The sequence below is a fragment of the Triticum dicoccoides genome, chromosome 1B (assembly GCF_002162155.2).
Source record: "Triticum dicoccoides isolate Atlit2015 ecotype Zavitan chromosome 1B, WEW_v2.0, whole genome shotgun sequence".
NCBI classification, from domain to species: domain Eukaryota; kingdom Viridiplantae; phylum Streptophyta; class Magnoliopsida; order Poales; family Poaceae; genus Triticum; species Triticum dicoccoides.
Genome location: NC_041381.1, coordinates 98064957 through 98076140, shown reverse-complemented (window position 1 = coordinate 98076140; position 11184 = coordinate 98064957).

Genomic DNA, 11184 nt, shown 5'->3' with positions numbered 1-11184 from the left:
GACAGTATGTGGATGAGTTCAGCAAGTTAGCACGCTGTGCCCCAGATGATGTGGCCACAGATGCCCGAAGCAGGAGAAGTTTCTTGAGGGACTCAATGATGAGCTAAGCATGCAGTTGATGGTGGCAGATTTCAACAACTACCAGGAGTTGGTAGACAGGGCCCTCATGATAGAAGGCGAGTAGTAATAGATTGATAACCACAAGAGGAAGTATGGGCAGGGGAGGTACACTTTTGGAGCTCAGCAGAAGCCCCGCTATTCCCCGTACTCGGGAGGACATACTCATAACCATGGAGGCCATAACCATGGAGGACATACCCACAATGGAGGAAGTTCACACAACCACAGTGGCCCTAAGAATGGAAATGAGAATGGAGGAAGCAATAGTCGGGACTGTTCCAACCCCGTGACACCAGCCAAGAGGGATCTGAGTCACATTACTTGTTTCAAGTGCGGGAAGATCGGACATTACACCACTGAATGTCCTGAAGCAAAGAATGGAAATGGCAATGGAAGTTCTGCAAAGAAGCCCAACCCCTTCACCAAAGGTCAGGTGAACCACGTCAGTGTGGAGGAGATTGAGCAGCAGCCCGACGCAGTTGTCGGTAAGTTTTTGATTAATGCATTTACAACACTTGTTCTTTTCGATACTGGTGCATCTCATTCATTCATATCAAGGGATTTGAGGATAAGTATAAGTTGCCAACAGTAGCCCTTAAGTCACCTATGTTAGTGAGTTCCCCAGGAGCGGAGTATATGGCTAGTAGGGGATGCTATCAGTTGCCAGTAACCATAGGTAGACATGTTTTCCCCACCGACATGATTGTCCTGGAGTCACAAGGATTAGATGTGATACTAGGCATGGATTGGCTATCCAAATATGAGGGAAACATCAATTGCGCTAGTAAATCAATTCTTCTCACCACCCCGAAAGGAAAGAGGATCAAGTATGTGTCTAGGCATGCGCCGAGGAGGACTTAGGTGATTCCTTATCAGGAGTTGTTCAGGAGGAAGTACTAGTGGTAAAGGATTTTCCTGATGTATTTTCAAAAGAGTTACCAGGCATGCCACCGGATCGAGATATTGAGTTTTTGATTGAGTTATTGCCAGACACTGGACCAATATCGAAGAGACTGTATGGGATGCCCGCAAATGATCTGGAGGAAATTAAGAAGCAAATTAAGGAGTTACTGGAGAAAGGTTATATTCGACCAAGTTCATCACCTTAGGGAGCCCCAGTGCTTCTAGTGGAGAAGAAGGATGGATCTTTGAGGATGGTTGTTGATTATCGTGCGCTAAATGAGGTGACGGTCAAGAACAAATACCCTCTACCGATGATCAATGATTTGTTTGACCAGTTGCAGGGAGCTAAGGTTTTCTCCAAGTTCTATCAGGTTATCACCAGTTGAAGATCCGAGAGCAGGATATACCTAAGACAACTTTTACTACGAGGTATGGGTTATATGGGTAAACAGTTATGTCATTTGGTTTGACTAACGCCCCTGCCTATTTCATGAGTATGATGAACAAGGTGTTCATGGAGTTTTTGGATAAGTTTGTCGTGGTGTTTATTGATGACATATTGGTTTACTCAAAGAATGAAGAAGAGCATAAGGAACATTTGCGCTTGGTTCTCGAGAAGCTCGGGGAACATCAGTTGTATGCCAAGTTCAGCGAATGTGAGTTTTGGTTGAAGGAAGTTGGATTTCTCGGACATGTTATATCCGGAGAAGGAATAGCAGTAGACCCTGCCAAGATTGCTTCTGTCACTAAATGGTTGGCACCCACCTCTGTGGGAGATATCAGAAGTTTTCTTGGACACGCAGGTTATTATCGGAGATTTATTGAGAATTTTTCCAAGATTGCGAAGCCCATGATGGAGTTATTGAAGAAGGACACCAAGTTTAAATGGAGTGAGGATTGTGAGGCCAGTTTTCAAGAGTTGAAGAAACGTTTGGTTATAGCCCCAGTGCTGATTCTCCCAGACATACACAAGGATTTTCAAGTGTATTGTGACGCTTCACGTCGAGGACTTGGAGGTGTGCTTATGCAGGATGGAAGAGTTGTTTCATATGCCTCACGACAGCTTCGACCTCATGAGTTGAATTATGCTACGCATGATTTGGAGTTAGCATCCATAGTGCATGCACTCAAGACATGGAGACATTTCCTCATCGGTAACCGTTGTGATGTATATACGGATCATAAGAGTTTGAAGTACATCTTCACGTGGAAGGAGTTGAACCTCAGGCAAAGCAGATGGCTGGAGCTCATAAAGGATTATGACATGAGATTGAATTATCATCCAGGAAAGGCCAATGTCGTAGCAGATGCGTTGAGCCGCGAGAGTTATGTTAACACGCTCATAATCGGAGGATTACCTAAGGAGTTAGCCGACGACCTTCGAGAGCTACGCTTGGAGATAGCTCCGAGAGGTTATGTTGCAGCATTGGAAATTCAGTCCACTTTGTTGGGTAAGATCAGAGAAGCCCAGAAGACAGACAGGAGATTGCTGAGATAAAGGAAAGGATGAGTAAAGGAAAGGCTAAAGGATTTCGTGAGGATGAGCATGATACTTTATGGTTTGAGGATCGTATTTATGTGCCTAATGACCATGAGATCAGGAGGTTGATTCTTCAGGAGGCTCATGATTCGCCTTACTCGATTCACCCAGGCAACACCAAGATGTATTTGGATTTGAAGGAAAGTTTGTGGTGGACAGGAATGAAGAAGGATATTGCCGAGTATGTAGCAGTATGCGATGTATGTCAGAGAGTAAAGGCAGAGCATCAGAAAACAGCATGGTTACTTCAACCTTTGCCGATACCCGAATGGAAGTGGGATAAACTTGGCATGGATTTTATCACTGGATTACCCAGGACCCGTTCAAGCTATGACCCTATCTGGGTCGTAGTTGATTGCTTGACGAAGTAGCCCATTTCATCCCTGTGAAGACAACTTATACGAGTGCTAAGTTGGCGAAGATATACATGACCAGGATCGTATGTCTGCATGAAGTTCCGAGGACCATCGTATCAGATAGAGGAACATAGTTTACTTCAAAGTTTTGGAATCAGTTGCATGAAACTTTGGGTACCAGGCTAGAGTTCAGTACAACCTTTCATCCACAGACAGATGCATAGACCGAGAGGGTTAATCAGATTCTGGAGGACATGTTGAGAGCTTGTGCGCTAGATTATGGGTCTAGTTGGGATGACAATTTGCCCTATGCAGAATTCTCCTATAACAACAGTTATCAAGCCAGTTTGAAGATGGCCCCTTTCGAATCTTTGTACGGAAGGAGGTGGAGGACACCACTATCGTGGGATGAAGTTGGAGATAGACAGTTGTTCGGACCAAACTTAATCAGTGATTTTGAGGAGAAGGTTAAGTTGATTCGAGACAGACTCAAGATAGCCCAGTCCAGGCAGAAGAGTTGCAGATGCTAAACGCAAGGAAGTAGCCTACAAAGTCGAAGACAGAGCATATCTTCGTGTGTCCCCACTTTGAGGAGTTAAGCGTTTTGGAGTCAAGGGAAATCTAGCACCACGTTTTGTGGGACCATATAGAGTTTTGGAACGCATGGGAGAAGTTGCCTAAAAGTTGGAACTACCCGAAGGATTTTCAGGAGTTCATGATGCGTTTCACGTTTCCCAGATGAAGAAGTGCCACGCGGAGATGGCCGACATTCCTCTGAGAGATACAGTGCCACTGGGAGTAATTCAGTTGGATAGTGATCTGACCTATGAAGAGAAGCCAGTTAAGATTCTCGAGTTTTCCAGCCGAGTTACTCGCAACAAGGTTATCAAGTTTTGCAAAGTTCAGTGGAGCCACCATACTGAGGAGGAAGCCACCTGGGAGCGAGAAGAAGACCTCAGCAAGGATGACCCACACCTTTTTGCTTACCAACCCGAATCTTGAGGGCGAGATTCATCTTAAGGGGGGTAGGTTTGTAACATCCCAATTTTCAATTTGGATGTCATACTTAGATCATTCATATGCATTTCATATTTTATTGCATTCCGTTTGTGATCCAAGAAATCTTAAGCAACTCAAGGACCCAAGGAGAGAGTTGGAGGTTTCATAAATTTACATTTTTGAATTAATTTTCAAAATTTGAAAAAGTGGATCAATTTGATTTTCAATAATTTATTTCCAATTATTTCAAACAATAAAAAGTAAATGAGAGAGGATAAAATGACTTCTTCAAAACAAAGGAGAAATATTGGAAAAGAAATATTGAAGTAAAATTATTTTATTTGAATTTTATTTGCAATTTTATTTGGTTGAAATTAGAGAAAATGTGCATTTTTAAAAATTTTATTTAGTCCAGAAAAATGTTCACGTAGTCCCAAATATTAGGTAGGGGCGGCAAAAATTGTTTCTGGAATTTTAGGACTTTTATTTTTATTTATTATGATTTTTCTTTGCGGCGCTGTTTAAAAAAAGTTAACTCGGCCAGCCCAGCCACAGCCAAGCCAGGCCCAGCTCACGCCACCGCCGTCTTCGAGCTCGGGACGGAGTCCCGAAAGGTTGCGCCGCCGCCGTGTCCGACGGGGATACGGGACCCCGCCCCCTCCCGCAAGCCACCCCGCCCCTCTCCCTCCTTTATATACTCCTCACCCCGCCGCCCTCTCCCTCCCCAACTCGTAGCGCCACCGCCCTCGCCTAAAGCCGTCGACACCGCCTTTAGTCACCGCCCGCGCCGCTGTCGCTTATCGCTGCTGCTGCCGAGCCGCGTCGTAGCCCGCGCCGCCGCCGCCTCGCCTCGCCTGCCGAAGCCGCCGAAGCCGCGCCTCGCCTCGCCGTTGACCACCACCGGCCGGTTCCGTTTAGCCGGTAATTAAAAAGCCGTCCCGGTTCGCTGGTTAAGTTTCGGTTTTTTTTAGTTTTCGGTTTATTAGTTTAGATCGGTTTTATTTTTTTAGATCTGTTAGTTTAGCGAACATTCACCCGATTAATTCCGTTAGCGAACGGTTTCGTTCGTTAGATTCTGTTAGCGGACGTTCGTCCGATAGATTTTTCTTTTTCTATTTATTTTCGGCCAAGGGCCTATCCACGAATAGTTTTGTCGTGATTTAGCCCCTGATCTTAAAACTAGCGTAACTTTTAGCTCGTTTATCCAAATTAGGTGAAACCAACGTCTAAATCTTCGTAACGATCCCCTCTTTCCAGTAAACCAACTTGAACATGATTTTGACAATTTAAAATTTGAGCTTAGTTCAGATTAGTATTTGATCTTGTTTCATTTGTATCTTGAGTTTCGTATCTCCGTTTGAGTTGATTCTTTTTGCAAATCATAGCTAATCACATGTACCTACTGTTAAGAACTAATACACATGAAAATAATGATGTTAGGTTTTTTTTGTTTAGATTAGTTGTTTGCTTGTTTCGAATTTTATTTGGATCTTTTCTCGATTTCTCTTTGTTTCATTTGATTGATTGCTTGTGTATGCTACTGTTTGTCTACGCTAGATTACCCGGAGTGCGAATCTTGTTGCTACGAACCTCTAAAGTTTTCTGATCGTCAGCAAGGCAAGTTACACTTTGATCATACTCTTCTATACCTAGTTTTTACTATGAATTAGTTTTGCCCTCAAATATTTGCATGAGTAGGATTGGGAACATGTGGTTTGGTTGTAGTACTTGAGGTAGGAACCTAATACCTTTGATCACCCCGGGAATATACATTATGCTCAATTATTGCTTAGCCATGCACGTAGACGGGGATTGGATCGTGATACACATGGCAGTTGTGAGAGTTATTAATCTTGGATAACATTAAGGTGGCAACTTTAATACACATCTGGGTGGATTGATTGGGGCATCTGGAGAATTCAGTGCTAGCCCATTTGGGAAATCCCGGAGTACCCGTGTGATTTTTCCTCGGTTCGCCACCCAGGCTCAAAGGGATCATATGATATTTCATGCCTAGAAGCTTCCATGTGCAACCACAAGCCATTATGGGCTCTGGCATAGTTGAGTAAGTTGTGTGAGCTATCGAAGAGGTGGACTAGCAGATGTAGGGGACAGTAGGTGTACCGGTCTGCCCGGAGTAGAGAGTTAATGCTTCAGAAGGACTATGTCTCAATCTTCCGATCATGGATGCGGTCAAGTCTTGTGGGGAAAAGTGTGCAACCTCTGCAGAGTGTATAAACTAATCATGGTTAGTCGTGTCCCCGGTTATGGACATCTTGAGTATCTAGAATTGGATATTATTGTTGATCTCATCATTCTTAAATTAATTGATTTGGGTTTAATGATGATACTTGTTTAATTTGGTTTTGAGTTGGAGGAACCTTCTCAAATATTAGTACAACTTGCGAGTAGTAAATAAATTTATTTATTTATTGTAGGGAAAAACTAGCTTTATGCAAAACCTTGAACTTAGAGCCTCCACCAGCCAAATATTGCATGTAGATGTAGTTCTTGCATTCATTGCTTTACAGTGTAACTCTGCCAGCATATTCAATGTGCTTACCTACACTGCTGTAACGTCTCATGTTGCAGACTTCTCAGACAACGAATAAGGTGTGATAGGCTGTTGTCTTGCACTCAGCTATGCCGTTGGAGTTGATGGAGTCATTTACCTTTGAAGCTTCCGCGGTTATTTAGTTTAGATGGCCTTCAGCCATATTATTTATGTAATCATACTCTTTATGAGGACCTCGATGTAATAAGTGTGTGATTGGACTCTGTTATAATTCCTCAAGTATTGTGTGTGTCAGCATTACCGGTCCAGGGATGACACTTAAGCATAGAGACTTCGTTTCATTGGGATCGTGGTCGCTACATTTTGCCACGGCCTTGCTCCATCGAAGCCATAAGCAAGGAGGGGGAGAGAGGGAGGTGGTGGGGGTGAACGAGCAGGTTGGGTGGTCGGTGAGGGAGACGATGCGGTAGAGGAGAGAGGAGGGAGAGGGAGGCGATTTGGGGGAAATGGTGGGGCGATGCGGCCGGTGCCAGTTCCCCTCCTCTTATACTATCGGCCTTTTTTGGAAGTTATCCATGCGCACACTGGTCATAGGCATTACCGAGCGCTGCTCTCAGAAATGACATCATTATTTTCTTTGTAAAAATATTTAGCAAATAATTTGAAACTTTTACTGATAAATGTGACCAATGGAACTAGATGTCAGTTAGAAAAATGTTTGTGTGACGTGTTCTTACCGAGGGTGACGTCGCAGCTCTCGGTATAGGGTTAACCAAGTGACGGCACCGTCACTCCTGAAAGGATATGCCATGTGGCCTCCCGTTGGCGTGCTTGGCTCTTAGTGGATGCTCTGTTCGCCGTAAAGCCAGTTTTAGTCCATTCCCTCACAGGATTGCCCACCGTCGGCTCGATCTGGGTGACGAATGCAGCTAGTCCTTGACGTTCGTGCCCGTGCATGTGTTCGGTTTGTGAGGCATCTGCCACGTCAAGGATGTGCATTGGGTATTCGTACACCACACCATCATACATATGCCTTGGCCACACGCATGCATGCAGGGCCAGTTGCCGGACCCCCCCCCCCTCGCCGGGTTGTACAGACCGACCACCCATTCGGTGGCCCCGCGGTCTAGGGCGTTGACCGGCACCGAGAGGGGATAGGGGTTGGTCAATACCTGCTTCTCGGTGTTACGGCAGGTCACTGTTTTCATTATTTTACTTTATATATGTAGTGCTTAATTAAAAGTTGAGATTTGAAAAAATCTAACCGAAAACAGAAGTCATCAAAACTCATGCATTTTGGATATTTATTCATTAAAAGTCATGAAATATCAAAAAAAAAGTGGCAAAGAAACACAGACAAATGGGAGGAAAATATGATGTGGCCTTTACCGAGAGCCGATAAATGGCTCTCGGTAAAGTTCCTAACCCTAGGTCTTCACATCCTCTCCATTCATAGTCTTTCTCAGTAAATATGTGTTGTTCCTTTTGTTATTGTTTACATCTTCTTTTATTTTCTTACATGCTTCACAACGCACCATATGGAGATGGGGTTTTCCGGCCGTGCGCCCTTACGGAGGCCCGGACAGTCTACGACGTTGACATGCACCGAGAGGGGGTAGGGGTTGATGAATACCTGATTCTTCGTGTTACGACAGGTCTCTGTTTTCATTCTTTTACTTTATAATGCTTAGAAGTTGAGATTTGTAATAATCTAGCCCAAAACACAAGTCATTTTGAAACTTGAGTCATTAAAAGACATGAAATATCAGACACAAAATGAGAGTGGCAATGATACACACAAAAATAAAAAGGTAAATATGATGTGGCTTACTCAGTACCGAGGGTCGATAACCATTTATGGTAATAGCTGCATGTACCGAGAACCATATCGGTACAGGTCATAACCCTAGGTCTAGGGGTCTTCACCGTTTATAGCCGTGCTCGATAAGAATTTTTCTCCCTATTGCAAGTATCTCTTTTTCTTTCCTGGCCTAATTGATTTACTTGCCACTAACGAACAAATTAGCCAAGGATAACTTCATATTAAATACACTATAAGTTTGTGCCTTGGGCACCGTGGCAAAAATAATATACCTTATATAAAGGAAAGTAGGTAGTAGTGCTTAGAAGTTGAGATTTGAAAAAAATCTAACACAAAACACAAGTTGTGGCAGTTTGAAACTTTAGTCATTAAAAGATATGAAATATTAGACGAAAACATAGAGGGCAAAAGAACACACACAAAAAAAGGAAAATAGGATGATGTGGCATATACTTTGCCGAGCGTCGAGAAACGACTCTCGGTAATATTGGAAGTAAGTGACGGAGCCGTCTGGTGCGAACGGACATGCCATGTGGCTCCTCTTTGCTGTGCGCGGCTCTCAGCGTCTGTGTCGTTTGCTGTTCGGTGCTTGTTCGCCTGAGCCAGTGACGGCAAAGTAAGTAGTTGCCGTGAGGCCAAGTTTGCCGAGTGCGGCTCTCGACGTTGTTTAGTTTGCCGAGTGCCCGTGTTTTGGCTCTCGGCGAAGACGCGAACACCCGGCGTTTACGAAAATTCCAGTAGTGACTTTTTTGTCATGTTCAGTACTTAAGAAATCAGCTAATCATGTATATACACTAGTAGAAAAGGGGGCATTGGTCCAGGCCGGGTCAGCCCTTTAGTCCCGGTTCAATCCAGAACCGGGACCAATGGGGGCATTGGACCCGGGTCGTGAGCCCCGGGGCCGGCCGGGCCACGTGGGCCATTGGTCCCGGTTCGTCTGGCCTTTTGGTCCCGGTTGGTGGGACGAACCGGGACCAATGGTCCTCGCTCCTGGCCCACCACTATTGGTCCCGGTTGGAGGCATGAACCGGTACCAAAGGCTGCCCATTAGTCCCGGTTCATACCACCAACCGGGACTAAATGGTGCTAGAGTTTAGTCCCACCTCGCCAACCGAAGGGGGCTCACACCGGTTTATAAGCCCCTCCCTCTCTTCCTTGTTGAGCTTCTCTTAAAATGAAAATAGATGCCCTTATACAGGGAATTTGACCTAAATTCATACTGAATTTCTCTGAAGTTAGTAGAAATTTATTATGAATTCACGTTTAATTTTCTCTATAAGCGCATCTATGCTCAATTTTTTAGTAAAATTAATCACAACTATTTTTTCTTTTATTTATTTCTGAGTAGTTTTTTATATAGTTTTTTTTCTTTTCTGATATATTTATTTTTTTCTATTTATTTCTGGGTTGTAATAAGTCATTAAAAATAAAAAAGATTTTAGTAAAGTTAATCACAACTATTTTTTCTTCTATTTATTTTTGAGTAGTTTTTTATATAGTTATTTTTTCTTTTCTGCTATATTTATTTTTTTCTATTTATTTATGTGTGGCAATAAGTCATTAAAATAAAAAAGAGGTGCAATGCTAGTTAATTCGCTTCAAACCTTTTGGAATAGTGTAAACTGCACTGCACATAGCTCTGTGCAGTCTACCCTATTCCTCAAGGCTTGAAGCGAACCAACGTGCAGGTGAGCACTAAGCCTCTTCTTCATCGTCTCTGCACTCAGGGCTTATAAACAGCTGCGAGTGCCTCTAGCTTGGCGAGGTGGGACTAAAAAAACAGCTGCAGAAAGAATCAACTAAAAAATAACTGCAGAAAATAAATAAGTAATTAGACGGGTCCAATGGTACCGGTTGGAGGCAACAACCGGGACCAATGCCCCGCTTTAAAAAATATTAGCAAAAAAACAAAAGAAAATAAATAATGCAGAAAACAAAACAAAAAAACTGGAAAAAAATAAAATAGCAACAATAAGTATTTTGTTGTAAGTAGAAACAAAATAAAATAAATAAAGCAAAAAAAAGGTGTATTCAAATTTGAAAACTAATGGCACTAACAGAAAGTTTATATTTTTTCTAAAACTAAAAGCAAACAGAATTCAAAAATAAAGCAAAAAAACAAAAGAACATAAATAATGCAGAAAACAAAACAAAAAAACTGGAAAAAAATAAAATAGCAACAATGAGTATTTTGTTGTAAGTAGAAACAAAGTAAAATAAATAAAGCAAAAACAAAACAAAAAAGGTGTATTCAAATTTGAAAACTAATGGCACTAACAGAAAGTTTATATTTTCTCTAAAACTAAAAGCAAAAAAGAATTAAAAAATAAAGAAAAAAACAAAAGAAAATAAATAATGCAGAAAACAAAACAAAAAATCTGGGAAAAAAAGAAAAATAGCAACAATAAGTAAAGAAAAAAAGTGCCTCCAACTGGGCCCCCACGGCCTGAATACGACTAGAAACCCACCATGGGCCAGGATTCAGGCCCGCGGGTAGCCTAGTAGGCCCATCAGGCAACGCAGTAGTAAGTAGGCCCGTAAGCCTGCAGCGGAAAGGAGCTCGAGAGGGGTGCGGCAGTGGGGCTTATAAACCACTGCGCGCCCCTCTCAGCTAGCGAGGTGGGACTAAACTTTCGTGCTGCACCGTGCCAGCACAAGACCATTGGTCCCGGTTGGCAGCACCAACCGGGACCAGTGCACAAGCCCTCTGTTTCCCGCCCTTTGGGCTGCTGAAAAGAGGTTTTTGGTCCCGGTTGATGCTACCAACCAGGACTAAAGGGTGCATTGATCCCGGTTGGAGCCACCAACCGGGACCAAAGACTTTGCTATATAAGGAAAATTTCAGAACCGCATCCCCACTTCGATCTCTCCTCCTCCTCGATCTCTCCCGACGCCGCGCGCCGTCGCCTGCCGCCACCTCGCCGTCGCC